General features: G+C 41.6%; 47 non-coding genes and 4 pseudogenes across 47 annotated transcripts; all 51 read right to left on the minus strand.

Annotated features, from left to right (window-relative positions):
• Window positions 1-294: 294 nt before the first annotated feature.
• Window positions 295-413, minus strand: LOC115178973 (5S ribosomal RNA). Its single transcript, XR_003872768.1, has one exon. It is a non-coding gene; the product is annotated as a 5S ribosomal RNA (ribosomal RNA).
• Window positions 414-574: 161 nt separating this feature from the next.
• Window positions 575-693, minus strand: LOC115178985 (5S ribosomal RNA). Its single transcript, XR_003872779.1, has one exon. It is a non-coding gene; the product is annotated as a 5S ribosomal RNA (ribosomal RNA).
• Window positions 694-855: 162 nt separating this feature from the next.
• LOC115178968 (5S ribosomal RNA) lies at window positions 856-973 on the minus strand. The gene has a single exon (XR_003872763.1). It is a non-coding gene; the product is annotated as a 5S ribosomal RNA (ribosomal RNA).
• Window positions 974-1,134: 161 nt separating this feature from the next.
• LOC115178936 (5S ribosomal RNA) lies at window positions 1,135-1,253 on the minus strand. The gene has a single exon (XR_003872733.1). It is a non-coding gene; the product is annotated as a 5S ribosomal RNA (ribosomal RNA).
• Window positions 1,254-1,414: 161 nt separating this feature from the next.
• Window positions 1,415-1,533, minus strand: LOC115178996 (5S ribosomal RNA). Its single transcript, XR_003872790.1, has one exon. It is a non-coding gene; the product is annotated as a 5S ribosomal RNA (ribosomal RNA).
• A 161-nt stretch (window positions 1,534-1,694) lies between these two features.
• Window positions 1,695-1,812, minus strand: LOC115178982 (5S ribosomal RNA). The gene has a single exon (XR_003872777.1). It is a non-coding gene; the product is annotated as a 5S ribosomal RNA (ribosomal RNA).
• A 161-nt stretch (window positions 1,813-1,973) lies between these two features.
• LOC115178975 (5S ribosomal RNA) lies at window positions 1,974-2,093 on the minus strand. The gene has a single exon (XR_003872770.1). It is a non-coding gene; the product is annotated as a 5S ribosomal RNA (ribosomal RNA).
• A 410-nt stretch (window positions 2,094-2,503) lies between these two features.
• Window positions 2,504-2,622, minus strand: LOC115179007 (5S ribosomal RNA). The gene has a single exon (XR_003872792.1). It is a non-coding gene; the product is annotated as a 5S ribosomal RNA (ribosomal RNA).
• A 161-nt stretch (window positions 2,623-2,783) lies between these two features.
• LOC115179019 (5S ribosomal RNA) lies at window positions 2,784-2,902 on the minus strand. Its single transcript, XR_003872793.1, has one exon. It is a non-coding gene; the product is annotated as a 5S ribosomal RNA (ribosomal RNA).
• Window positions 2,903-3,311: 409 nt separating this feature from the next.
• On the minus strand, window positions 3,312-3,430 carry LOC115178983 (5S ribosomal RNA). Its single transcript, XR_003872778.1, has one exon. It is a non-coding gene; the product is annotated as a 5S ribosomal RNA (ribosomal RNA).
• A 161-nt stretch (window positions 3,431-3,591) lies between these two features.
• LOC115179027 (5S ribosomal RNA) lies at window positions 3,592-3,710 on the minus strand. Its single transcript, XR_003872794.1, has one exon. It is a non-coding gene; the product is annotated as a 5S ribosomal RNA (ribosomal RNA).
• A 161-nt stretch (window positions 3,711-3,871) lies between these two features.
• LOC115179037 (5S ribosomal RNA) lies at window positions 3,872-3,990 on the minus strand. The gene has a single exon (XR_003872804.1). It is a non-coding gene; the product is annotated as a 5S ribosomal RNA (ribosomal RNA).
• A 409-nt stretch (window positions 3,991-4,399) lies between these two features.
• LOC115178931 (5S ribosomal RNA) lies at window positions 4,400-4,518 on the minus strand. The gene has a single exon (XR_003872728.1). It is a non-coding gene; the product is annotated as a 5S ribosomal RNA (ribosomal RNA).
• Window positions 4,519-4,679: 161 nt separating this feature from the next.
• LOC115179049 (5S ribosomal RNA) lies at window positions 4,680-4,798 on the minus strand. The gene has a single exon (XR_003872812.1). It is a non-coding gene; the product is annotated as a 5S ribosomal RNA (ribosomal RNA).
• Window positions 4,799-4,959: 161 nt separating this feature from the next.
• LOC115178956 (5S ribosomal RNA) lies at window positions 4,960-5,077 on the minus strand. The gene has a single exon (XR_003872752.1). It is a non-coding gene; the product is annotated as a 5S ribosomal RNA (ribosomal RNA).
• Window positions 5,078-5,238: 161 nt separating this feature from the next.
• Window positions 5,239-5,357, minus strand: LOC115179056 (5S ribosomal RNA). The gene has a single exon (XR_003872819.1). It is a non-coding gene; the product is annotated as a 5S ribosomal RNA (ribosomal RNA).
• A 161-nt stretch (window positions 5,358-5,518) lies between these two features.
• On the minus strand, window positions 5,519-5,637 carry LOC115179057 (5S ribosomal RNA). Its single transcript, XR_003872820.1, has one exon. It is a non-coding gene; the product is annotated as a 5S ribosomal RNA (ribosomal RNA).
• Window positions 5,638-5,798: 161 nt separating this feature from the next.
• LOC115179059 (5S ribosomal RNA) lies at window positions 5,799-5,917 on the minus strand. The gene has a single exon (XR_003872821.1). It is a non-coding gene; the product is annotated as a 5S ribosomal RNA (ribosomal RNA).
• Window positions 5,918-6,078: 161 nt separating this feature from the next.
• Window positions 6,079-6,197, minus strand: LOC115179060 (5S ribosomal RNA). The gene has a single exon (XR_003872822.1). It is a non-coding gene; the product is annotated as a 5S ribosomal RNA (ribosomal RNA).
• A 161-nt stretch (window positions 6,198-6,358) lies between these two features.
• Window positions 6,359-6,477, minus strand: LOC115179061 (5S ribosomal RNA). Its single transcript, XR_003872823.1, has one exon. It is a non-coding gene; the product is annotated as a 5S ribosomal RNA (ribosomal RNA).
• A 161-nt stretch (window positions 6,478-6,638) lies between these two features.
• LOC115179062 (5S ribosomal RNA) lies at window positions 6,639-6,757 on the minus strand. The gene has a single exon (XR_003872824.1). It is a non-coding gene; the product is annotated as a 5S ribosomal RNA (ribosomal RNA).
• Window positions 6,758-7,166: 409 nt separating this feature from the next.
• LOC115179063 (5S ribosomal RNA) lies at window positions 7,167-7,285 on the minus strand. The gene has a single exon (XR_003872825.1). It is a non-coding gene; the product is annotated as a 5S ribosomal RNA (ribosomal RNA).
• Window positions 7,286-7,446: 161 nt separating this feature from the next.
• On the minus strand, window positions 7,447-7,565 carry LOC115179064 (5S ribosomal RNA). Its single transcript, XR_003872826.1, has one exon. It is a non-coding gene; the product is annotated as a 5S ribosomal RNA (ribosomal RNA).
• A 161-nt stretch (window positions 7,566-7,726) lies between these two features.
• On the minus strand, window positions 7,727-7,845 carry LOC115179066 (5S ribosomal RNA). Its single transcript, XR_003872828.1, has one exon. It is a non-coding gene; the product is annotated as a 5S ribosomal RNA (ribosomal RNA).
• Window positions 7,846-8,006: 161 nt separating this feature from the next.
• On the minus strand, window positions 8,007-8,125 carry LOC115179067 (5S ribosomal RNA). The gene has a single exon (XR_003872829.1). It is a non-coding gene; the product is annotated as a 5S ribosomal RNA (ribosomal RNA).
• A 161-nt stretch (window positions 8,126-8,286) lies between these two features.
• LOC115179068 (5S ribosomal RNA) lies at window positions 8,287-8,405 on the minus strand. Its single transcript, XR_003872830.1, has one exon. It is a non-coding gene; the product is annotated as a 5S ribosomal RNA (ribosomal RNA).
• A 161-nt stretch (window positions 8,406-8,566) lies between these two features.
• On the minus strand, window positions 8,567-8,685 carry LOC115179069 (5S ribosomal RNA). The gene has a single exon (XR_003872831.1). It is a non-coding gene; the product is annotated as a 5S ribosomal RNA (ribosomal RNA).
• Window positions 8,686-8,846: 161 nt separating this feature from the next.
• Window positions 8,847-8,965, minus strand: LOC115179070 (5S ribosomal RNA). The gene has a single exon (XR_003872832.1). It is a non-coding gene; the product is annotated as a 5S ribosomal RNA (ribosomal RNA).
• A 161-nt stretch (window positions 8,966-9,126) lies between these two features.
• LOC115179071 (5S ribosomal RNA) lies at window positions 9,127-9,245 on the minus strand. The gene has a single exon (XR_003872833.1). It is a non-coding gene; the product is annotated as a 5S ribosomal RNA (ribosomal RNA).
• A 409-nt stretch (window positions 9,246-9,654) lies between these two features.
• LOC115179072 (5S ribosomal RNA) lies at window positions 9,655-9,773 on the minus strand. The gene has a single exon (XR_003872834.1). It is a non-coding gene; the product is annotated as a 5S ribosomal RNA (ribosomal RNA).
• Window positions 9,774-9,934: 161 nt separating this feature from the next.
• On the minus strand, window positions 9,935-10,053 carry LOC115179073 (5S ribosomal RNA). Its single transcript, XR_003872835.1, has one exon. It is a non-coding gene; the product is annotated as a 5S ribosomal RNA (ribosomal RNA).
• A 408-nt stretch (window positions 10,054-10,461) lies between these two features.
• On the minus strand, window positions 10,462-10,580 carry LOC115179074 (5S ribosomal RNA). Its single transcript, XR_003872836.1, has one exon. It is a non-coding gene; the product is annotated as a 5S ribosomal RNA (ribosomal RNA).
• Window positions 10,581-10,989: 409 nt separating this feature from the next.
• On the minus strand, window positions 10,990-11,108 carry LOC115179075 (5S ribosomal RNA). The gene has a single exon (XR_003872837.1). It is a non-coding gene; the product is annotated as a 5S ribosomal RNA (ribosomal RNA).
• Window positions 11,109-11,269: 161 nt separating this feature from the next.
• Window positions 11,270-11,388, minus strand: LOC115179015 (uncharacterized; annotated as a pseudogene).
• Window positions 11,389-17,674: 6,286 nt separating this feature from the next.
• On the minus strand, window positions 17,675-17,793 carry LOC115179003 (uncharacterized; annotated as a pseudogene).
• Window positions 17,794-18,202: 409 nt separating this feature from the next.
• LOC115179077 (5S ribosomal RNA) lies at window positions 18,203-18,321 on the minus strand. Its single transcript, XR_003872839.1, has one exon. It is a non-coding gene; the product is annotated as a 5S ribosomal RNA (ribosomal RNA).
• Window positions 18,322-18,482: 161 nt separating this feature from the next.
• LOC115178955 (5S ribosomal RNA) lies at window positions 18,483-18,601 on the minus strand. The gene has a single exon (XR_003872751.1). It is a non-coding gene; the product is annotated as a 5S ribosomal RNA (ribosomal RNA).
• Window positions 18,602-19,010: 409 nt separating this feature from the next.
• Window positions 19,011-19,129, minus strand: LOC115178933 (5S ribosomal RNA). The gene has a single exon (XR_003872730.1). It is a non-coding gene; the product is annotated as a 5S ribosomal RNA (ribosomal RNA).
• Window positions 19,130-19,290: 161 nt separating this feature from the next.
• Window positions 19,291-19,409, minus strand: LOC115179078 (5S ribosomal RNA). Its single transcript, XR_003872840.1, has one exon. It is a non-coding gene; the product is annotated as a 5S ribosomal RNA (ribosomal RNA).
• Window positions 19,410-19,818: 409 nt separating this feature from the next.
• LOC115179079 (5S ribosomal RNA) lies at window positions 19,819-19,937 on the minus strand. Its single transcript, XR_003872841.1, has one exon. It is a non-coding gene; the product is annotated as a 5S ribosomal RNA (ribosomal RNA).
• A 409-nt stretch (window positions 19,938-20,346) lies between these two features.
• On the minus strand, window positions 20,347-20,465 carry LOC115179080 (5S ribosomal RNA). The gene has a single exon (XR_003872842.1). It is a non-coding gene; the product is annotated as a 5S ribosomal RNA (ribosomal RNA).
• A 161-nt stretch (window positions 20,466-20,626) lies between these two features.
• LOC115178997 (uncharacterized) lies at window positions 20,627-20,745 on the minus strand (annotated as a pseudogene).
• Window positions 20,746-21,154: 409 nt separating this feature from the next.
• Window positions 21,155-21,273, minus strand: LOC115179081 (5S ribosomal RNA). Its single transcript, XR_003872843.1, has one exon. It is a non-coding gene; the product is annotated as a 5S ribosomal RNA (ribosomal RNA).
• A 409-nt stretch (window positions 21,274-21,682) lies between these two features.
• Window positions 21,683-21,801, minus strand: LOC115179082 (5S ribosomal RNA). The gene has a single exon (XR_003872844.1). It is a non-coding gene; the product is annotated as a 5S ribosomal RNA (ribosomal RNA).
• Window positions 21,802-21,962: 161 nt separating this feature from the next.
• On the minus strand, window positions 21,963-22,081 carry LOC115178998 (uncharacterized; annotated as a pseudogene).
• A 409-nt stretch (window positions 22,082-22,490) lies between these two features.
• Window positions 22,491-22,609, minus strand: LOC115179083 (5S ribosomal RNA). Its single transcript, XR_003872845.1, has one exon. It is a non-coding gene; the product is annotated as a 5S ribosomal RNA (ribosomal RNA).
• Window positions 22,610-23,018: 409 nt separating this feature from the next.
• Window positions 23,019-23,137, minus strand: LOC115179085 (5S ribosomal RNA). The gene has a single exon (XR_003872846.1). It is a non-coding gene; the product is annotated as a 5S ribosomal RNA (ribosomal RNA).
• Window positions 23,138-23,298: 161 nt separating this feature from the next.
• On the minus strand, window positions 23,299-23,417 carry LOC115178921 (5S ribosomal RNA). Its single transcript, XR_003872719.1, has one exon. It is a non-coding gene; the product is annotated as a 5S ribosomal RNA (ribosomal RNA).
• Window positions 23,418-23,578: 161 nt separating this feature from the next.
• Window positions 23,579-23,697, minus strand: LOC115179086 (5S ribosomal RNA). The gene has a single exon (XR_003872847.1). It is a non-coding gene; the product is annotated as a 5S ribosomal RNA (ribosomal RNA).
• A 409-nt stretch (window positions 23,698-24,106) lies between these two features.
• LOC115178922 (5S ribosomal RNA) lies at window positions 24,107-24,225 on the minus strand. Its single transcript, XR_003872720.1, has one exon. It is a non-coding gene; the product is annotated as a 5S ribosomal RNA (ribosomal RNA).
• Window positions 24,226-24,632: 407 nt separating this feature from the next.
• Window positions 24,633-24,751, minus strand: LOC115178923 (5S ribosomal RNA). Its single transcript, XR_003872721.1, has one exon. It is a non-coding gene; the product is annotated as a 5S ribosomal RNA (ribosomal RNA).
• Between the last annotated feature and the right edge of the window lie 249 nt (window positions 24,752-25,000).

Consider the following 25,000-nt stretch of genomic DNA (forward strand, 5'->3'; position numbering starts at 1 on the left):
GTGGACAAAAAGCTTACAGGGCACCATGGGATTCCCAGGCGAGTCTTCCCACTCCAGTATAACCAGGCCCAGACCCTGCTTAGCTTCCGAGATCAGACGAGATCGGGCGTACCAGGCTGGTATGGCCGTAAACGATAAACAATCTCTTGGTACAACATATATAGTCAAAGTGAGTCTGATAAACAGACTGCATTTTGCAGCAGGAAGCTGCATTTAGTCAATTCATCATTAAATGCTTACTACAAGGCAGTGTTGCTGATGAAATAGTGTAAGAGCACACCCTCGTGGACAAAAAGCTTACAGCACCTGGTATTCCCAGGCGGTCTCCCATCCAAGTACTAACCAGGCCCGACCCTGCTTAGCTTCCGAGATCAGACGAGATCGGGCGTACCCAGGCTGGTATGGCCGTAAACGATAAACAATCTCTTGGTACAACATATATAGTCAAAGTGAGTCTGATAAACAGACTGCATTTTGCAGCAGGAAGCTGCATTTAGTCAATTCATCATTAAATGCTTACTACAAGGCAGTGTTGCTGATGAAATAGTGTAAGAGCACACCCTCGTGGACAAAAAGCTTACAGCACCTGGTATTCCCAGGCGGTCTCCCATCCAAGTACTAACCAGGCCCGACCCTGCTTAGCTTCCGAGATCAGACGAGATCGGGCGTACCCAGGCTGGTATGGCCGTAAACGATAAACAATCTCTTGGTACAAATATATATAGTCAAAGTGAGTCTGATAAACAGACTGCATTTTGCAGCAGGAAGCTGCATTTAGTCAATTCATCATTAAATGCTTACTACAAGGCAGTGTTGCTGATGAAATAGTGTAAGAGCACACCCTCGTGGACAAAAAGCTTACAGCACCTGGTATTCCCAGGCGGTCTCCCATCCAGTACTAACCAGGCCCGACCCTGCTTAGCTTCCGAGATCAGACGAGATCGGGCGTACCCAGGCTGGTATGGCCGTAAACGATAAACAATCTCTTGGTACAACATATATAGTCAAAGTGAGTCTGATAAACAGACTGCATTTTGCAGCAGGAAGCTGCATTTAGTCAATTCATCATTAAATGCTTACTACAAGGCAGTGTTGCTGATGAAATAGTGTAAGAGCACACCCTCGTGGACAAAAAGCATACAGCACCTGGTATTCCCAGGCGGTCTCCCATCCAAGTACTAACCAGGCCCGACCCTGCTTAGCTTCCGAGATCAGACGAGATCGGGCGTACCCAGGCTGGTATGGCCGTAAACGATAAACAATCTCTTGGTACAACATATATAGTCAAAGTGAGTCTGATAAACAGACTGCATTTTGCAGCAGGAAGCTGCATTTAGTCAATTCATCATTAAATGCTTACTACAAGGCAGTGTTGCTGATGAAATAGTGTAAGAGCACACCCTCGTGGACAAAAAGCTTACAGCACCTGGTATTCCCAGGCGGTCTCCCATCCAAGTACTAACCAGGCCCGACCCTGCTTAGCTTCCGAGATCAGACGAGATCGGGCGTACCCAGGCTGGTATGGCCGTAAACGATAAACAATCTCTTGGTACAACATATATAGTCAAAGTGAGTCTGATAAACAGACTGCATTTTGCAGCAGGAAGCTGCATTTAGTCAATTCATCATTAAATGCTTACTACAAGGCAGTGTTGCTGATGAAATAGTGTAAGAGCACACCCTCGTGGACAAAAAGCTTACAGCACCTGGTATTCCCAGGCGGTCTCCCATCCAAGTACTAACCAGGCCCGACCCTGCTTAGCTTCCGAGATCAGACGAGATCGGGCGTACCCAGCTGGTATGGCCGTAAACGATAAACAATCTCTTGGTACAACATATATAGTCAAAGTGAGTCTGATAAACAGACTGCATTTTGCAGCAGGAAGCTGCATTTAGTCAATTCATCATTAAATGCTTACTACAAGGCAGTGTTGCTGATGAAATAGTGTAAGAGCACACCCTCGTGGACAAAAAGCTTACAGCACCTGGTATTCCCAGGCGGTCTCCCATCCAAGTACTAACCAGGGCCCGACCCTGCTTAGCTTCCGAGATCAGACGAGATCGGGCGTACCCAGGCTGGTATGGCCGTAAACGATAGACAATCTCTTGGTACAACATATATAGTCAAAGTGAGTCTGATAAACAGACATTGCATTTTCAGCCAAGTAGATAAGCAGCTTGAACTTTGTGTCACTGAAAAAGTAGAAGAAATTACAAACACTGTAGCCATCACTTTATAGCACAGGTAGTTGGATAAAATACAAACTTTATTTCTTTTCATCATTTGAACAGGGTAAGGGAGCACAAAGCACACACAAGCTGCATTCAGCAACAATGTTATTATTTGTCTTATAAATACAAGGCAGATGCTAACTGACAACACACGGAACTTTGATCCTATTAAAAAGGCAGGAAGCTGCATTTAGTCAATTCATCATTAAATGCTTACTACAATGCAGTGTTGCTGATGAAATAGTGTAAGAGCACACCCTCGTGGACAAAAAGCTTACAGCACCTGGTATTCCCAGGCGGTCTCCCATCCAAGTACTAACCAGGCCCGACCCTGCTTAGCTTCCGAGATCAGACGAGATCGGGCGTACCCAGGCTGGTATGGCCGTAAACGATAAACAATCTCTTGGTACAACATATATAGTCAAAGTGAGTCTGATAAACAGACTGCATTTTGCAGCAGGAAGCTGCATTTAGTCAATTCATCATTAAATGCTTACTACAAGGCAGTGTTGCTGATGAAATAGTGTAAGAGCACACCCTCGTGGACAAAAAGCTTACAGCACCTGGTATTCCCAGGCGGTCTCCCATCCAAGTACTAACCAGGCCCGACCCTGCTTAGCTTCCGAGATCAGACGAGATCGGGCGTACCCAGGCTGGTATGGCCGTAAACGATAAACAATCTCTTGGTACAACATATATAGTCAAAGTGAGTCTGATAAACAGACATTGCATTTTCACCAATTAGATAAGCAGCTTGAACTTTGTGTCACTGAAAAAGTAGAAGAAATTACAAACACTGTAGCCATCACTTTATAGCACAGGTAGTTGGATAAAATACAAACTTTATTTCTTTTCATCATTTGAACAGGGTAAGGGAGCACAAAGCACACACAAGCTGCATTCAGCAACAATGTTATTATTTGTCTTATAAATACAAGGCAGATGCTAACTGACAACACACGGAACTTTGATCCTATTAAAAAGGCAGGAAGCTGCATTTAGTCAATTCATCATTAAATGCTTACTACAATGCAGTGTTGCTGATGAAATAGTGTAAGAGCACACCCTCGTGGACAAAAAGCTTACAGCACCTGGTATTCCCAGGCGGTCTCCCATCCAAGTACTAACCAGGCCCGACAATGCTTAGCTTCCGAGATCAGACGAGATCGGGCGTACCCAGGCTGGTATGGCCGTAAACGATAAACAATCTCTTGGTACAACATATATAGTCAAAGTGAGTCTGATAAACAGACTGCATTTTGCAGCAGGAAGCTGCATTTAGTCAATTCATCATTAAATGCTTACTACAAGGCAGTGTTGCTGATGAAATAGTGTAAGAGCACACCCTCGTGGACAAAAAGCTTACAGCACCTGGTATTCCCAGGCGGTCTCCCATCCAAGTACTAACCAGGCCCGACCCTGCTTAGCTTCCGAGATCAGACGAGATCGGGCGTACCCAGGCTGGTATGGCCGTAAACGATAAACAATCTCTTGGTACAACATATATAGTCAAAGTGAGTCTGATAAACAGACTGCATTTTGCAGCAGGAAGCTGCATTTAGTCAATTCATCATTAAATGCTTACTACAAGGCAGTGTTGCTGATGAAATAGTGTAAGAGCACACCCTCGTGGACAAAAAGCTTACAGCACCTGGTATTCCCAGGCGGTCTCCCATCCAAGTACTAACCAGGCCCGACCCTGCTTAGCTTCCGAGATCAGACGAGATCGGGCGTACCCAGGCTGGTATGGCCGTAAACGATAAACAATCTCTTGGTACAACATATATAGTCAAAGTGAGTCTGATAAACAGACATTGCATTTTCACCAATTAGATAAGCAGCTTGAACTTTGTGTCACTGAAAAAGTAGAAGAAATTACAAACACTGTAGCCGTCACTTTATAGCACAGGTAGTTGGATAAAATACAAACTTTATTTCTTTTCATCATTTGAACAGGGTAAGGGAGCACAAAGCACACACAAGCTGCATTCAGCAACAATGTTATTATTTGTCTTATAAATACAAGGCAGATGCTAACTGACAACACACGGAACTTTGATCCTATTAAAAAGGCAGGAAGCTGCATTTAGTCAATTCATCATTAAATGCTTACTACAATGCAGTGTTGCTGATGAAATAGTGTAAGAGCACACCCTCGTGGACAAAAAGCTTACAGCACCTGGTATTCCCAGGCGGTCTCCCATCCAAGTACTAACCAGGCCCGACCCTGCTTAGCTTCCGAGATCAGACGAGATCGGGCGTACCCAGGCTGGTATGGCCATAAACGATAAACAATCTCTTGGTACAACATATATAGTCAAAGTGAGTCTGATAAACAGACTGCATTTTGCAGCAGGAAGCTGCATTTAGTCAATTCATCATTAAATGCTTACTACAAGGCAGTGTTGCTGATGAAATAGTGTAAGAGCACACCCTCGTGGACAAAAAGCTTACAGCACCTGGTATTCCCAGGCGGTCTCCCATCCAAGTACTAACCAGGCCCGACCCTGCTTAGCTTCCGAGATCAGACGAGATCGGGCGTACCCAGGCTGGTATGGCCGTAAACGATAAACAATCTCTTGGTACAACATATATAGTCAAAGTGAGTCTGATAAACAGACTGCATTTTGCAGCAGGAAGCTGCATTTAGTCAATTCATCATTAAATGCTTACTACAAGGCAGTGTTGCTGATGAAATAGTGTAAGAGCACACCCTCGTGGACAAAAAGCTTACAGCACCTGGTATTCCCAGGCGGTCTCCCACCAAGTACTAACCAGGCCCGACCCTGCTTAGCTTCCGAGATCAGACGAGATCGGGCGTACCCAGGCTGGTATGGCCGTAAACGATAAACAATCTCTTGGTACAACATATATAGTCAAAGTGAGTCTGATAAACAGACTGCATTTTGCAGCAGGAAGCTGCATTTAGTCAATTCATCATTAAATGCTTACTACAAGGCAGTGTTGCTGATGAAATAGTGTAAGAGCACACCCTCGTGGACAAAAAGCTTACAGCACCTGGTATTCCCAGGCGGTCTCCCATCCAAGTACTAACCAGGCCCGACCCTGCTTAGCTTCCGAGATCAGACGAGATCGGGCGTACCCAGGCTGGTATGGCCGTAAACGATAAACAATCTCTTGGTACAACATATATAGTCAAAGTGAGTCTGATAAACAGACTGCATTTTGCAGCAGGAAGCTGCATTTAGTCAATTCATCATTAAATGCTTACTACAAGGCAGTGTTGCTGATGAAATAGTGTAAGAGCACACCCTCGTGGACAAAAAGCTTACAGCACCTGGTATTCCCAGGCGGTCTCCCATCCAAGTACTAACCAGGCCCGACCCTGCTTAGCTTCCGAGATCAGACGAGATCGGGCGTACCCAGGCTGGTATGGCCGTAAACGATAAACAATCTCTTGGTACAACATATATAGTCAAAGTGAGTCTGATAAACAGACTGCATTTTGCAGCAGGAAGCTGCATTTAGTCAATTCATCATTAAATGCTTACTACAAGGCAGTGTTGCTGATGAAATAGTGTAAGAGCACACCCTCGTGGACAAAAAGCTTACAGCACCTGGTATTCCCAGGCGGTCTCCCATCCAAGTACTAACCAGGCCCGACCCTGCTTAGCTTCCGAGATCAGACGAGATCGGGCGTACCCAGGCTGGTATGGCCGTAAACGATAAACAATCTCTTGGTACAACATATATAGTCAAAGTGAGTCTGATAAACAGACTGCATTTTGCAGCAGGAAGCTGCATTTAGTCAATTCATCGTTAAATGCTTACTACAAGGCAGTGTTGCTGATGAAATAGTGTAAGAGCACACCCTCGTGGACAAAAAGCTTACAGCACCTGGTATTCCCAGGCGGTCTCCCATCCAAGTACTAACCAGGCCCGACCCTGCTTAGCTTCCGAGATCAGACGAGATCGGGCGTACCCAGGCTGGTATGGCCGTAAACGATAAACAATCTCTTGGTACAACATATATAGTCAAAGTGAGTCTGATAAACAGACTGCATTTTGCAGCAGGAAGCTGCATTTAGTCAATTCATCATTAAATGCTTACTACAAGGCAGTGTTGCTGATGAAATAGTGTAAGAGCACACCCTCGTGGACAAATAGCTTACAGCACCTGGTATTCCCAGGCGGTCTCCCATCCAAGTACTAACCAGGCCCGACCCTGCTTAGCTTCCGAGATCAGACGAGATCGGGCGTACCCAGGCTGGTATGGCCGTAAACGATAAACAATCTCTTGGTACAACATATATAGTCAAAGTGAGTCTGATAAACAGACTGCATTTTGCAGCAGGAAGCTGCATTTAGTCAATTCATCATTAAATGCTTACTACAAGGCAGTGTTGCTGATGAAATAGTGTAAGAGCACACCCTCGTGGACAAAAAGCTTACAGCACCTGGTATTCCCAGGCGGTCTCCCATCCAAGTACTAACCAGGCCCGACCCTGCTTAGCTTCCGAGATCAGACGAGATCGGGCGTACCCAGGCTGGTATGGCCGTAAACGATAAACAATCTCTTGGTACAACATATATAGTCAAAGTGAGTCTGATAAACAGACATTGCATTTTCACCAATTAGATAAGCAGCTTGAACTTTGTGTCACTGAAAAAGTAGAAGAAATTACAAACACTGTAGCCATCACTTTATAGCACAGGTAGTTGGATAAAATACAAACTTTATTTCTTTTCATCATTTGAACAGGGTAAGGGAGCACAAAGCACACACAAGCTGCATTCAGCAACAATGTTATTATTTGTCTTATAAATACAAGGCAGATGCTAACTGACAACACACGGAACTTTGATCCTATTAAAAAGGCAGGAAGCTGCATTTAGTCAATTCATCATTAAATGCTTACTACAATGCAGTGTTGCTGATGAAATAGTGTAAGAGCACACCCTCGTGGACAAAAAGCTTACAGCACCTGGTATTCCCAGGCGGTCTCCCATCCAAGTACTAACCAGGCCCGACCCTGCTTAGCTTCCGAGATCAGACGAGATCGGGCGTACCCAGGCTGGTATGGCCGTAAACGATAAACAATCTCTTGGTACAACATATATAGTCAAAGTGAGTCTGATAAACAGACTGCATTTTGCAGCAGGAAGCTGCATTTAGTCAATTCATCATTAAATGCTTACTACAAGGCAGTGTTGCTGATGAAATAGTGTAAGAGCACACCCTCGTGGACAAAAAGCTTACAGCACCTGGTATTCCCAGGCGGTCTCCCATCCAAGTACTAACCAGGCCCGACCCTGCTTAGCTTCCGAGATCAGACGAGATCGGGCGTACCCAGGCTGGTATGGCCGTAAACGATAAACAATCTCTTGGTACAACATATATAGTCAAAGTGAGTCTGATAAACAGACTGCATTTTGCAGCAGGAAGCTGCATTTAGTCAATTCATCATTAAATGCTTACTACAAGGCAGTGTTGCTGATGAAATAGTGTAAGAGCACACCCTCGTGGACAAAAAGCTTACAGCACCTGGTATTCCCAGGCGGTCTCCCATCCAAGTACTAACCAGGCCCGACCCTGCTTAGCTTCCGAGATCAGACGAGATCGGGCGTACCCAGGCTGGTATGGCCGTAAACGATAAACAATCTCTTGGTACAACATATATAGTCAAAGTGAGTCTGATAAACAGACTGCATTTTGCAGCAGGAAGCTGCATTTAGTCAATTCATCATTAAATGCTTACTACAAGGCAGTGTTGCTGATGAAATAGTGTAAGAGCACACCCTCGTGGACAAAAAGCTTACAGCACCTGGTATTCCCAGGCGGTCTCCCATCCAAGTACTAACCAGGCCCGACCCTGCTTAGCTTCCGAGATCAGACGAGATCGGGCGTACCCAGGCTGGTATGGCCGTAAACGATAAACAATCTCTTGGTACAACATATATAGTCAAAGTGAGTCTGATAAACAGACTGCATTTTGCAGCAGGAAGCTGCATTTAGTCAATTCATCATTAAATGCTTACTACAAGGCAGTGTTGCTGATGAAATAGTGTAAGAGCACACCCTCGTGGACAAAAAGCTTACAGCACCTGGTATTCCCAGGCGGTCTCCCATCCAAGTACTAACCAGGCCCGACCCTGCTTAGCTTCCGAGATCAGACGAGATCGGGCGTACCCAGGCTGGTATGGCCGTAAACGATAAACAATCTCTTGGTACAACATATATAGTCAAAGTGAGTCTGATAAACAGACTGCATTTTGCAGCAGGAAGCTGCATTTAGTCAATTCATCATTAAATGCTTACTACAAGGCAGTGTTGCTGATGAAATAGTGTAAGAGCACACCCTCGTGGACAAAAAGCTTACAGCACCTGGTATTCCCAGGCGGTCTCCCATCCAAGTACTAACCAGGCCCGACCCTGCTTAGCTTCCGAGATCAGACGAGATCGGGCGTACCCAGGCTGGTATGGCCGTAAACGATAAACAATCTCTTGGTACAACATATATAGTCAAAGTGAGTCTGATAAACAGACTGCATTTTGCAGCAGGAAGCTGCATTTAGTCAATTCATCATTAAATGCTTACTACAAGGCAGTGTTGCTGATGAAATAGTGTAAGAGCACACCCTCGTGGACAAAAAGCTTACAGCACCTGGTATTCCCAGGCGGTCTCCCATCCAAGTACTAACCAGGCCCGACCCTGCTTAGCTTCCGAGATCAGACGAGATCGGGCGTACCCAGGCTGGTATGGCCGTAAACGATAAACAATCTCTTGGTACAACATATATAGTCAAAGTGAGTCTGATAAACAGACTGCATTTTGCAGCAGGAAGCTGCATTTAGTCAATTCATCATTAAATGCTTACTACAAGGCAGTGTTGCTGATGAAATAGTGTAAGAGCACACCCTCGTGGACAAAAAGCTTACAGCACCTGGTATTCCCAGGCGGTCTCCCATCCAAGTACTAACCAGGCCCGACCCTGCTTAGCTTCCGAGATCAGACGAGATCGGGCGTACCCAGGCTGGTATGGCCGTAAACGATAAACAATCTCTTGGTACAACATATATAGTCAAAGTGAGTCTGATAAACAGACATTGCATTTTCACCAATTAGATAAGCAGCTTGAACTTTGTGTCACTGAAAAAGTAGAAGAAATTACAAACACTGTAGCCATCACTTTATAGCACAGGTAGTTGGATAAAATACAAACTTTATTTCTTTTCATCATTTGAACAGGGTAAGGGAGCACAAAGCACACACAAGCTGCATTCAGCAACAATGTTATTATTTGTCTTATAAATACAAGGCAGATGCTAACTGACAACACACGGAACTTTGATCCTATTAAAAAGGCAGGAAGCTGCATTTAGTCAATTCATCATTAAATGCTTACTACAATGCAGTGTTGCTGATGAAATAGTGTAAGAGCACACCCTCGTGGACAAAAAGCTTACAGCACCTGGTATTCCCAGGCGGTCTCCCATCCAAGTACTAACCAGGCCCGACCCTGCTTAGCTTCCGAGATCAGACGAGATCGGGCGTACCCAGGCTGGTATGGCCGTAAACGATAAACAATCTCTTGGTACAACATATATAGTCAAAGTGAGTCTGATAAACAGACTGCATTTTGCAGCAGGAAGCTGCATTTAGTCAATTCATCATTAAATGCTTACTACAATGCAGTGTTGCTGATGAAATAGTGTAAGAGCACACCCTCGTGGACAAAAAGCTTACAGCACCTGGTATTCCCAGGCGGTCTCCCATCCAAGTACTAACCAGGCCCGACCCTGCTTAGCTTCCGAGATCAGACGAGATCGGGCGTACCCAGGCTGGTATGGCCGTAAACAATAAATAATCTCTTGGTACAACATATATAGTCAAAGTGAGTCTGATAAACAGACATTGCATTTTCACCAATTAGATAAGCAGCTTGAACTTTGTGTCACTGAAAAAGTAGAAGAAATTACAAACACTGTAGCCGTCACTTTATAGCACAGGTAGTTGGATAAAATACAAACTTTATTTCTTTTCATCATTTGAACAGGGTAAGGGAGCACAAAGCACACACAAGCTGCATTCAGCAACAATGTTATTATTTGTCTTATAAATACAAGGCAGATGCTAACTGACAACACACGGAACTTTGATCCTATTAAAAGGCAGGAAGCTGCATTTAGTCAATTCATCATTAAATGCTTACTACAATGCAGTGTTGCTGATGAAATAGTGTAAGAGCACACCCTCGTGGACAAAAAGCTTACAGCACCTGGTATTCCCAGGCGGTCTCCCATCCAAGTACTAACCAGGCCCGACCCTGCTTAGCTTCCGAGATCAGACGAGATCGGGCGTACCCAGGCTGGTATGGCCGTAAACGATAAACAATCTCTTGGTACAACATATATAGTCAAAGTGAGTCTGATAAACAGACATTGCATTTTCACCAATTAGATAAGCAGCTTGAACTTTGTGTCACTGAAAAAGTAGAAGAAATTACAAACACTGTAGCCATCACTTTATAGCACAGGTAGTTGGATAAAATACAAACTTTATTTCTTTTCATCATTTGAACAGGGTAAGGGAGCACAAAGCACACACAAGCTGCATTCAGCAACAATGTTATTATTTGTCTTATAAATACAAGGCAGATGCTAACTGACAACACACGGAACTTTGATCCTATTAAAAAGGCAGGAAGCTGCATTTAGTCAATTCATCATTAAATGCTTACTACAATGCAGTGTTGCTGATGAAATAGTGTAAGAGCACACCCTCGTGGACAAAAAGCTTACAGCACCTGGTATTCCCAGGCGGTCTCCCATCCAAGTACTAACCAGGCCCGACCCTGCTTAGCTTCCGAGATCAGACGAGATCGGGCGTACCCAGGCTGGTATGGCCGTAAACGATAAACAATCTCTTGGTACAACATATATAGTCAAAGTGAGTCTGATAAACAGACTGCATTTTGCAGCAGGAAGCTGCATTTAGTCAATTCATCATTAAATGCTTACTACAAGGCAGTGTTGCTGATGAAATAGTGTAAGAGCACACCCTCGTGGACAAAAAGCTTACAGCACCTGGTATTCCCAGGCGGTATCCCATCCAAGTCCTAACCAGGCCCGACTCTGCTTAGCTTCCGAGATCAGACGAGATCTGGCGTACCCAGGCTGGTATGGCCGTAAACGATAAACAATCTCTTGGTACAACATATATAGTCAAAGTGAGTCTGATAAACAGACATTGCATTTTCACCAATTAGATAAGCAGCTTGAACTTTGTGTCACTGAAAAAGTAGAAGAAATTACAAACACTGTAGCCATCACTTTATAGCACAGGTAGTTGGATAAAATACAAACTTTATTTCTTTTCATCATTTGAACAGGGTAAGGGAGCACAAAGCACACACAAGCTGCATTCAGCAACAATGTTATTATTTGTCTTATAAATACAAGGCAGATGCTAACTGACAACACACGGAACTTTGATCCTATTAAAAAGGCAGGAAGCTGCATTTAGTCAATTCATCATTAAATGCTTACTACAATGCAGTGTTGCTGATGAAATAGTGTAAGAGCACACCCTCGTGGACAAAAAGCTTACAGCACCTGGTATTCCCAGGCGGTCTCCCATCCAAGTACTAACCAGGCCCGACCCTGCTTAGCTTCCGAGATCAGACGAGATCGGGCGTACCTTTTTTTTTTTTTATCTTTTATTATGAAAAATACATAATATTTACAATATTCAATCAATAATAAAAAAGGATGAACAATTCATCCTTTTACAAATTCAAAAAAGAAAATAAAATAAAACCAATTAAAAACACAATCATTCACTAAAACCAATTAATAATTAAAAACAAGTCTTTCATTTAAATCAATTTCAATAAAAGTACTCCCCCACACAAACAGCTTTTCAAAATTGCATCCACTATATTTATATACTACTTCTATATCTTTCTCTAAAATACTTCTAAATAAAACCTCCACATTCACAATTTTACCTTCATAATGTCCTAGATTCCTTCTTTGTCTTACAGCGTATCTAGCATGACTAAGAACAAAATTCATTAAATTAATATTAGAAACTTTGCTTTTTCCATTTAAACCAAAGAGAAACAACCTCCTCCACTCAACCCCATTAACAATATCTTCTCCCCAATGTTGTACTAAAATCCTCTTTAAAAACTTATGAAACTCTTCCAATCTACTGCATTCAACAAAAAAGTGCATAAAATTTTCCACCCCCGTACCACAAATATCACATTCTCTTTTGATATTTCTATTTATTTGATGTAAAACCATATTCGTAAAAATCCTATTATGTTTCAATTTAAAATCATTGTCTTCACATTCTATAGCATTATATTTTACATTAACATTCTTCCATATTGATTTTACATCTATATTTGTAAACACCCTAGACCACACTTTTTCTGAAGCAGGAGCTTTTGTCTCTTTTAAAATACATTTTCTATAAACCATTTTAACTTTTAAACCTGATAAAACATGTTTCTCCCCATTACTTTCATAGTATAAAACCGGTAAACCCTTAGCTCTCTCAACCACCTCTGTATTTATTAAACGCACCCATTCCTCAGGAATACACCCTAAAATTCTCTTATACATATTTTCTACAGTAGTTTTGCTGATTTCATCATCCACTTCACAAACATTATCATAAATAGCTTGAACAGGAAGAAACCCCGGAATGACCTCATATAAAATGTCCCCAATCTGTCTCATCCCAGCCCTCATAAAATATTTACAAAACACCATCTTATTATTATATTGTATCTTGGGATTTAAAAAAATTGGCTGATTTAAAATATTGTCTAAAATGGTACACTCATAATAAATATTTGGTAAAAACTCCCCCCAAGCCTCAAACACTTCTCTATAAAACAATGGTATATTACCTAACATTTCTTTTTTCATACACATCAATAAAGCATTGTCCCCCATCCTCCCAACCTCCTGCAAATACTCCTTAAAAAATCTTTTCCATCCATAATCTAGTTCACCATATAAATATTTCCGTACCATTTTAACTCTAATTGCTTTTTTCCTCACATTTAAATCCACCAACTTCAAACCCCCCTCCTCATAACCTGCAATCAAAGTTTTAAAAGAAATTTTCACTCCTTTCCCATCCCATAAAAAATCTACTAAAATCTTATTCATTTCAGATAAAACCCATTCTGGTACATCTAAAACATTCATGACATGAATAAAAATTGACATCAGTAAAGAATTTACAACAATTACTTTCCCTTTTAATTTCAAAGCCCTCCCCCTCCACATATTTACCACCTTCCTAACTTTGTTTATAACCCCACTCCATGTTAGATCCCTAGCTTCTTGTTCCTTCACCCCTAAAAACACACCTAACACCTTAAAATAATCATTTACCACCTTAAAAGGAAAAGTCCCCTCATTAATCTTCCCAACATGCATTATTACTGACTTCTCCATATTCACTTTTGCTCCTGAGGCTTTCTCATATACTTTAAAACATTCCATCACCCTTTTAACACTTCCCTCATCTCTAACTGTTATTGTGGTATCGTCTGCATATTGATGAATTAAACTAAAACCTCCTTGCGGAGTCTCTACACAATTTATAAAATGATCTTTTTTAAGGTATGCCGCTAAGGGTTCTACCGATAAAACAAATAATAAAGCTGATAAAGGGCACCCCTGTCTCACTGATCTCTCAAGAATAAAAGAATCTGTTAAAACCCCATTACATTTAACCCTACTTTTAGCCTTTCTATATAATAATTTTATCCATCCTATTATTCTATTTCCAAACCCATATTTTTCTAGTACCCTAAACATAAAATCATGTTCCACCCTGTCAAAAGCTTTATTAAAATCTATACTTAAAACAATTCCCCCTATCTTATCACTATTCATTTTATTTATCACATCTCTAAGTGTATTTATGGTATCTGCTATATCTCTTCCTGGCACACTATAATTTTGTGTAGGTGCTATAATATCATTTAAAACCATCTTCATCCTATTTGCCAGTATCTTAGCTAAAATCTTATAATCTGAGTTTAATAAACTAATTGGCCTATAATTTTCTAGTTTCAATTTGCTCCCCTTATTTTTATATAAAATCGATATCAGCCCTGTCACCATGGAGTCTGAAACATTATTATTATCTTCCATATATTGATATACTTCCAATAAAATCGGTGCTAAAAGACTTTCATACATTTTATAAAACTCTGCAATTAGTCCATCTACTCCAGGACTTTTATTTATTTGTAAACCCTTAATTGCATCTTTCACTTCATCCACTGTTATCTTCCTATCACACATTTGCTTATCCTCAACACCAATTTGCACATCCACACTATTTAAAATCTCTTTTACACACCCCTCATCCACCTCCCCTTTCTTAAATAAATCCTTATAAAAATTCTGTACAGTTTCTAATATCTCAACATAATCATTTACCACTTCACCCTTTACATTCTCAATCTCATTAAAATATGATTTCATCTGTTTAGTTTTCTCTAAACCAAGAAAAAATGACGTACATTTCTCCCCTTCTAAAACATATTTTGCCCTACTTCTAATAATTGCACCCTTACACTTATCTATTTCACATTTGCTCAATTGTACTTTTAAATCTAAAAACCTTTCAATATTATAGTTAGGATCAATATCACATTTCCTCATTTCTTCATTCAGTTTTGTTCTTAAAAAATGTTCTTCTCTTGTCATCCTACTCCTCTTCTTCCTTGCATATCTAATACTAAAAACTTTTATTTTTTCCTTAACATTTTCCCACCACTGACACTTATCATTCCCTTTTTGCTTATCCTCCATTTCATGTTCTATCAAAGATTTAAGTTGTTTCCCGTATTCCTCATCACCTAAATACCCTGCATTCATACACCATATTCCCCCCCCTTTCCTTTCCTTATCTAACCCCACCGAAAATGTTAACCCAGCATGATCACTAAAAGTTGTAAAAATATATTTAATATCTTTCATAAAATTCCTTAACCCTTCATTTACTAAAACCAGATCTATCCGTGTCTGTTTCAATTCCCCTAAAACCACCTGCCTTCTAGAAAATTCTCTCTTGTTCGGATTCTCGTCCCTCCATATATCAATCAAATTATTTTCAAACATCATCTTCCTTAAAACCCCCCTAGATACGTCACTTCTAAAAATAGCTCCCCTTGTCATATCTAGTCTATCCATTTTTACATTAAAATCCCCAACTAAAATACAGTTACCCTTGCACCATTTCCCTAATTCTAAAAATAAATTCCTTCTCTCTATTTCATTATTCGGCGCATAAATATTTATAATTCTAAAAACCCTACTCATATACTCAAAATCTAAAATTAAAATCCTCCCATTATTATCATTATATATCTTCTTCACATTTTCTACTACATCCTTCCTTAATAAAATTGCAACCCCACATGAATTCCCCCTGCCATTGTTTACATAAATAAAATCCATCCATATTTTTTGTACTTCTAAAACACACATATTATCCCAGTGCGTCTCTTGAATACATAAAATTTCAGAATTCTTCATTTGTACTATTCTATTAAATTTTCCTATTGTTCTCACACCATTTGCATTTATCGACATTATTTTGACCATACTAATAAATAATAAAATTATAAAATATAATTTCATTATGCTCTACCTTTTATCCAGTTTCTTTCCTCTTCCACCCTTTCTCTCCCCCCCTCCCGCTGCTTTCCTCTTCCTGTATCCTCCTGTCGTTCTTTCAAACTTTTCCCCATCATCCGTGTCCGATATCTCCTCCAAGTCCATCTCATCCAGCCAACTTGTCTTCTTTACACCCTCATCCGTCCTGCTCCCCGCGCTCATCGCCGCCTCCAATACAGTCGCCGTGCTCCCCGTGTTCATCGCCGTTTCTGGAATATTCGTTGTGCTCCCCGTGTTCATCGCCGTTTCTGGTATGTTCGTTGTGCTCCCCGTGTTCATACCCGTCTCTGTTATTGTCATTAAATTTAAACCCCTCTCAATTTCTTCACCCCCCGAGGTACTTGTTTGTGCTGTGCTTTCCCCCAAAACCTGTGAGTCCCCCGTGCTTCCCCCCAGTCCACTCCCCCCCTCCTCCTGAAAACTCCATCTTCTTATTTCCGAATCCATGCTGCTCCCAATTTCGTTCATCTTCTGGTCTTCCTTCTTCTCCCTTCTTCCTTCCTCCGTCTCTCCACCCTCCACCACGTCCTCTCCTCCATCTTCTTCTCCTTCTTCCGACAGTACAACTGCTTCCTCGAATAGTACTTGACTCCCCTCTTCAGTCATAACCTCTCCACAGTTGCACTCCGTCAATCTCTTTCTGCATCTGCCACAAAAATTCCTTTCCTTTTCTCCGATACATTCTCTAGCGTAATGGCCTTGATTACCGCACTTAAAGCACTTGAATTCAGGGCAGTCTTTGACTATGTGCCCTGGTTGAATATACAACCGACAAACTCTGACCTGTTTGTCATGAATAACCCTGAAGTATTCAATTCCCTCCAGCGTCTCAATTTTTGTGGAATATGGCAATGATTGGATTTTTTCCGTAAATTTAACTTTACAAAAACGTGTCCCGTCAACCACCTCCGTTCCAGGCCAAACTCTCCTCCTTATCTCCGAGACGGCCGTTACTCCCCAGCTACTCAGCTTGTCCAGTATAACTTTATCTTCTATATATACCGGGAGATTCATAAAAGACACCACCAATTCATTGACATTCACATCTCTCGCCAGAATCCTGGTGTCCTTTATCCTTAAACCGTCCATTAGACGTTCTTTACCTTTTCCGTTTCTCATCGTAATTTCATACTTCTTGTCTCCTTTCATTCGGCATCCCACCACCTCTCCACACGTCTCCTTAATTGCTCTCAGTAATTCCATCGTCGTCACCTTTTCTTCTCCCACCAACTCAATTGCCACCGTGTATTCTTTTCCATATTTCATTCCTCCTTTATTTTCATTATCTTTCCGTTGCGCATTTTCATTGTCCTTGTCCATTCCGTTTGTCGTTGCCATGTTGTCCGTCATTGTAAATCAAAAAATGAAACCGAAAAAAAACCTCCCCCAAGCAGCAAAACTGCAGGGGGGGAAAACTAACCAAACTTAAAACTATTCAAATGAAAAAACAAAAAATTATATGTCAAAATCCAAAAAAATAAACAAAAATAGCTCTCGAGCAAACACTCTCAAGCAAACACTCGCTCACAGCTCAATTACTCGCACCTGTCGTCACTTCTCCAATCAGGAATAGCGCCCCCAGGCTGGTATGGCCGTAAACGATAAACAATCTCTTGGTACAACATATATAGTCAAAGTGAGTCTGATAAACAGACTGCATTTTGCAGCAGGAAGCTGCATTTAGTCAATTCATCATTAAATGCTTACTACAAGGCAGTGTTGCTGATGAAATAGTGTAAGAGCACACCCTCGTGGACAAAAAGCTTACAGCACCTGGTATTCCCAGGCGGTCTCCCATCCAAGTCCTAACCAGGCCCGACTCTGCTTAGCTTCCGAGATCAGACGAGATCTGGCGTACCCAGGCTGGTATGGCCGTAAACGATAAACAATCTCTTGGTACAACATATATAGTCAAAGTGAGTCTGATAAACAGACATTGCATTTTCACCAATTAGATAAGCAGCTTGAACTTTGTGTCACTGAAAAAGTAGAAGAAATTACAAACACTGTAGCCATCACTTTATAGCACAGGTAGTTGGATAAAATACAAACTTTATTTCTTTTCATCATTTGAACAGGGTAAGGGAGCACAAAGCACACACAAGCTGCATTCAGCAACAATGTTATTATTTGTCTTATAAATACAAGGCAGATGCTAACTGACAACACACGGAACTTTGATCCTATTAAAAAGGCAGGGAGCTGCATTTAGTCAATTCATCATTAAATGCTTACTACAATGCAGTGTTGCTGATGAAATAGTGTAAGAGCACACCCTCGTGGACAAAAAGCTTACAGCACCTGGTATTCCCAGGCGGTCTCCCATCCAAGTACTAACCAGGCCCGACCCTGCTTAGCTTCCGAGATCAGACGAGATCGGGCGTACCCAGGCTGGTATGGCCGTAAACGATAAACAATCTCTTGGTACAACATATATAGTCAAAGTGAGTCTGATAAACAGACTGCATTTTGCAGCAGGAAGCTGCATTTAGTCAATTCATCATTAAATGCTTACTACAAGGCAGTGTTGCTGATGAAATAGTGTAAGAGCACACCCTCGTGGACAAAAAGCTTACAGCACCTGGTATTCCCAGGCGGTCTCCCATCCAAGTACTAACCAGGCCCGACCCTGCTTAGCTTCCGAGATCAGACGAGATCTGGCGTACCCAGGCTGGTATGGCCGTAAACGATAAACAATCTCTTGGTACAACATATATAGTCAAAGTGAGTCTGATAAACAGACATTGCATTTTTACCAATTAGATAAGCAGCTTGAACTTTGTGTCACTGAAAAAGTAGAAGAAATTACAAACACTGTAGCCATCACTTTATAGCACAGGTAGTTGGATAAAATACAAACTTTATTTCTTTTCATCATTTGAACAGGGTAAGGGAGCACAAAGCACACACAAGCTGCATTCAGCAACAATGTTATTATTTGTCTTATAAATACAAGGCAGATGCTAACTGACAACACACGGAACTTTGATCCTATTAAAAAGGCAGGGAGCTGCATTTAGTCAATTCATCATTAAATGCTTACTACAATGCAGTGTTGCTGATGAAATAGTGTAAGAGCACACCCTCGTGGACAAAAAGCTTACAGCACCTGGTATTCCCAGGCGGTCTCCCATTCAAGTACTAACCAGGCCCGACCCTGCTTAGCTTCCGAGATCAGACGAGATCGGGCGTACCCAGGCTGGTATGGCCGTAAACGATAAACAATCTCTTGGTACAACATATATAGTCAAAGTGAGTCTGATAAACAGACTGCATTTTGCAGCAGGAAGCTGCATTTAGTCAATTCATCATTAAATGCTTACTACAAGGCAGTGTTGCTGATGAAATAGTGTAAGAGCACACCCTCGTGGACAAAAAGCTTACAGCACCTGGTATTCCCAGGCGGTCTCCCATCCAAGTACTAACCAGGCCCGACCCTGCTTAGCTTCCGAGATCAGACGAGATCGGGCGTACCCAGGCTGGTATGGCCGTAAACGATAAACAATCTCTTGGTACAACATATATAGTCAAAGTGAGTCTGATAAACAGACATTGCATTTTCACCAATTAGATAAGCAGCTTGAACTTTGTGTCACTGAAAAAGTAGAAGAAATTACAAACACTGTAGCCGTCACTTTATAGCACAGGTAGTTGGATAAAATACAAACTTTATTTCTTTTCATCATTTGAACAGGGTAAGGGAGCACAAAGCACACACAAGCTGCATTCAGCAACAATGTTATTATTTGTCTTATAAATACAAGGCAGATGCTAACTGACAACACACGGAACTTTGATCCTATTAAAAAGGCAGGAAGCTGCATTTAGTCAATTCATCATTAAATGCTTACTACAATGCAGTGTTGCTGATGAAATAGTGTAAGAGCACACCCTCGTGGACAAAAAGCTTACAGCACCTGGTATTCCCAGGCGGTCTCCCATCCAAGTACTAACCAGGCCCGACCCTGCTTAGCTTCCGAGATCAGACGAGATCGGGCGTACCCAGGCTGGTATGGCCGTAAACGATAAACAATCTCTTGGTACAACATATATAGTCAAAGTGAGTCTGATAAACAGACATTGCATTTTCACCAATTAGATAAGCAGCTTGAACTTTGTGTCACTGAAAAAGTAGAAGAAATTACAAACACTGTAGCCATCACTTTATAGCACAGGTAGTTGGATAAAATACAAACTTTATTTCTTTTCATCATTTGAACAGGGTAAGGGAGCACAAAGCACACACAAGCTGCATTCAGCAACAATGTTATTATTTGTCTTATAAATACAAGGCAGATGCTAACTGACAACACACGGAACTTTGATCCTATTAAAAAGGCAGGAAGCTGCATTTAGTCAATTCATCATTAAATGCTTACTACAATGCAGTGTTGCTGATGAAATAGTGTAAGAGCACACCCTCGTGGACAAAAAGCTTACAGCACCTGGTATTCCCAGGCGGTCTCCCATCCAAGTACTAACCAGGCCCGACCCTGCTTAGCTTCCGAGATCAGACGAGATCGGGCGTACCCAGGCTGGTATGGCCGTAAACGATAAACAATCTCTTGGTACAACATATATAGTCAAAGTGAGTCTGATAAACAGACTGCATTTTGCAGCAGGAAGCTGCATTTAGTCAATTCATCATTAAATGCTTACTACAAGGCAGTGTTGCTGATGAAATAGTGTAAGAGCACACCCTCGTGGACAAAAAGCTTACAGCACCTGGTATTCCCAGGCGGTCTCCCATCCAAGTCCTAACCAGGCCCGACCCTGCTTAGCTTCCGAGATCAGACGAGATCTGGCGTACCCAGGCTGGTATGGCCGTAAACGATAAACAATCTCTTGGTACAACATATATAGTCAAAGTGAGTCTGATAAACAGACATTGCATTTTCACCAATTAGATAAGCAGCTTGAACTTTGTGTCACTGAAAAAGTAGAAGAAATTACAAACACTGTAGCCATCACTTTATAGCACAGGTAGTTGGATAAAATACAAACTTTATTTCTTTTCATCATTTGAACAGGGTAAGGGAGCACAAAGCACACACAAGCTGCATTCAGCAACAATATTATTATTTGTCTTATAAATACAAGGCAGATGCTAACTGACAACACACGGAACTTTGATCCTATTAAAAAGGCAGGAAGCTGCATTTAGTCAATTCATCATTAAATGCTTACTACAATGCAGTGTTGCTGATGAAATAGTGTAAGAGCACACCCTCGTGGACAAAAAGCTTACAGCACCTGGTATTCCCAGGCGGTCTCCCATCCAAGTACTAACCAGGCCCGACCCTGCTTAGCTTCCGAGATCAGACGAGATCGGGCGTACCCAGGCTGGTATGGCCGTAAACGATAAACAATCTCTTGGTACAACATATATAGTCAAAGTGAGTCTGATAAACAGACATTGCATTTTCACTAATTAGATAAGCAGCTTGAACTTTGTGTCACTGAAAAAGTAGAAGAAATTACAAACACTGTAGCCATCACTTTATAGCACAGGTAGTTGGATAAAATACAAACTTTATTTCTTTTCATCATTTGAACAGGGTAAGGGAGCACAAAGCACACACAAGCTGCATTCAGCAACAATGTTATTATTTGTCTTATAAATACAAGGCAGATGCTAACTGACAACACACGGAACTTTGATCCTATTAAAAAGGCAGGAAGCTGCATTTAGTCAATTCATCATTAAATGCTTACTACAAGGCAGTGTTGCTGATGAAATAGTGTAAGAGCACACCCTCGTGGACAAAAAGCTTACAGCACCTGGTATTCCCAGGCGGTCTCCCATCCAAGTACTAACCAGGCCCGACCCTGCTTAGCTTCCGAGATCAGACGAGATCGGGCGTACCCAGGCTGGTATGGCCGTAAACGATAAACAATCTCTTGGTACAACATATATAGTCAAAGTGAGTCTGATAAACAGACTGCATTTTGCAGCAGGAAGCTGCATTTAGTCAATTCATCATTAAATGCTTACTACAAGGCAGTGTTGCTGATGAAATAGTGTAAGAGCACACCCTCGTGGACAAAAAGCTTACAGCACCTGGTATTCCCAGGCGGTCTCCCATCCAAGTCCTAACCAGGCCCGACCCTGCTTAGCTTCCGAGATCAGACGAGATCTGGCGTACCCAGGCTGGTATGGCCGTAAACGATAAACAATCTCTTGGTACAACATATATAGTCAAAGTGAGTCTGATAAACAGACATTGCATTTTCACCAATTAGATAAGCAGCTTGAACTTTGTGTCACTGAAAAAGTAGAAGAAATTACAAACACTGTAGCCATCACTTTATAGCACAGGTAGTTGGATAAAATACAAACTTTATTTCTTTTCATCATTTGAACAGGGTAAGGGAGCACAAAGCACACACAAGCTGCATTCAGCAACAATGTTATTATTTGTCTTATAAATACAAGGCAGATGCTAACTGACAACACACGGAACTTTGATCCTATTAAAAAGGCAGGAAGCTGCATTTAGTCAATTCATCATTAAATGCTTACTACAATGCAGTGTTGCTGATGAAATAGTGTAAGAGCACACCCTCGTGGACAAAAAGCTTACAGCACCTGGTATTCCCAGGCGGTCTCCCATCCAAGTACTAACCAGGCCCGACCCTGCTTAGCTTCCGAGATCAGACGAGATCGGGCGTACCCAGGCTGGTATGGCCGTAAACGATAAACAATCTCTTGGTACAACATATATAGTCAAAGTGAGTCTGATAAACAGACATTGCATTTTCACTAATTAGATAAGCAGCTTGAACTTTGTGTCACTGAAAAAGTAGAAGAAATTACAAACACTGTAGCCATCACTTTATAGCACAGGTAGTTGGATAAAATACAAACTTTATTTCTTTTCATCATTTGAACAGGGTAAGGGAGCACAAAGCACACACAAGCTGCATTCAGCAACAATGTTATTATTTGTCTTATAAATACAAGGCAGATGCTAACTGACAACACACGGAACTTTGATCCTATTAAAAAGGCAGGAAGCTGCATTTAGTCAATTCATCATTAAATGCTTACTACAATGCAGTGTTGCTGATGAAATAGTGTAAGAGCACACCCTCGTGGACAAAAAGCTTACAGCACCTGGTATTCCCAGGCGGTCTCCCATCCAAGTACTAACCAGGCCCGACCCTGCTTAGCTTCCGAGATCAGACGAGATCGGGCGTACCCAGGCTGGTATGGCCGTAAACGATAAACAATCTCTTGGTACAACATATATAGTCAAAGTGAGTCTGATAAACAGACTGCATTTTGCAGCAGGAAGCTGCATTTAGTCAATTCATCATTAAATGCTTACTACAAGGCAGTGTTGCTGATGAAATAGTGTAAGAGCACACCCTCGTGGACAAAATGCTTACAGCACCTGGTATTCCCAGGCGGTCTCCCATCCAAGTACTAACCAGGCCCGACCCTGCTTAGCTTCCGAGATCAGACGAGATCGGGCGTACCCAGGCTGGTATGGCCGTAAACGATAAACAATCTCTTGGTACAACATATATAGTCAAAGTGAGTCTGATAAACAGACTGCATTTTGCAGCAGGAAGCTGCATTTAGTCAATTCATCATTAAATGCTTACTACAAGGCAGTGTTGCTGATGAAATAGTGTAAGAGCACACCCTCGTGGACAAAAAGCTTACAGCACCTGGTATTCCCAGGCGGTCTCCCATCCAAGTACTAACCAGGCCCGACCCTGCTTAGCTTCCGAGATCAGACGAGATCGGGCGTACCCAGGCTGGTATGGCCGTAAACGATAAACAATCTCTTGGTACAACATATATAGTCAAAGTGAGTCTGATAAACAGACATTGCATTTTCACCAATTAGATAAGCAGCTTGAACTTTGTGTCACTGAAAAAGTAGAAGAAATTACAAACACTGTAGCCATCACTTTATAGCACAGGTAGTTGGATAAAATACAAACTTTATTTCTTTTCATCATTTGAACAGGGTAAGGGAGCACAAAGCACACACAAGCTGCATTCAGCAACAATGTTATTATTTGTCTTATAAATACAAGGCAGATGCTAACTGACAACACAAGGAACTTTGATCCTATTAAAAAGGCAGGAAGCTGCATTTAGTCAATTCATCATTAAATGCTTACTACAAGGCAGTGTTGCTGATGAAATAGTGTAAGAGCACACCCTCGTGGACGAAATGCTTACAGCACCTGGTATTCCCAGGCGGTCTCCCATCCAAGTACTAACCAGGCCCGACCCTGCTTAGCTTCCGAGATCAGACGAGATCGGGCGTACCCAGGCTGGTATGGCCGTAAACGATAAACAATCTCTTGGTACAACATATATAGTCAAAGTGAGTCTGATAAACAGACTGCATTTTCACCAATTAGATAAGCAGCTTGAACTTTGTGTCACTGAAAAAGTAGAAGAAATTACAAACACTGTAGCCATCACTTTATAGCACAGGTAGTTGGATAAAATACAAACTTTATTTCTTTTCATCATTTGAACAGGGTAAGGGAGCACAAAGCACACACAAGCTGCATTCAGCAACAATGTTATTATTTGTCTTATAAATACAAGGCAGATGCTAACTGACAACACAAGGAACTTTGATCCTATTAAAAAGGCAGGAAGCTGCATTTAGTCAATTCATCATTAAATGCTTACTACAAGGCAGTGTAGCTGATGAAATAGTGCAAGAGCACACCCTCGTGGACAAAATGCTTACAGCACCTGGTATTCCCAGGCGGTCTCCCATCCAAGTACTAACCAGGCCCGACCCTGCTTAGCTTCCGAGATCAGACGAGATCGGGCGTACCCAGGCTGGTATGGCCGTAAACGATAAACAATCTCTTGGTAGAACATATATAGTCAAAGTGAGTCTGATAAACAGACATTGCATTTTCACCAATTAGATAAGCAGCTTGAACTTTGTGTCACTGAAAAAGTAGAAGAAATTACAAACACTGTAGCCATCACTTTATAGCACAGGTAGTTGGATAAAATACAAACTTTATTTCTTTTCATCATTTGAACAGGGTAAGGGAGCACAAAGCACACACAAGCTGCATTCAGCAACAATGTTATTA

The sequence above is a fragment of the Salmo trutta genome, chromosome 38 (genome assembly GCF_901001165.1).
Source record: "Salmo trutta chromosome 38, fSalTru1.1, whole genome shotgun sequence".
NCBI lineage: Eukaryota > Metazoa > Chordata > Actinopteri > Salmoniformes > Salmonidae > Salmo > Salmo trutta.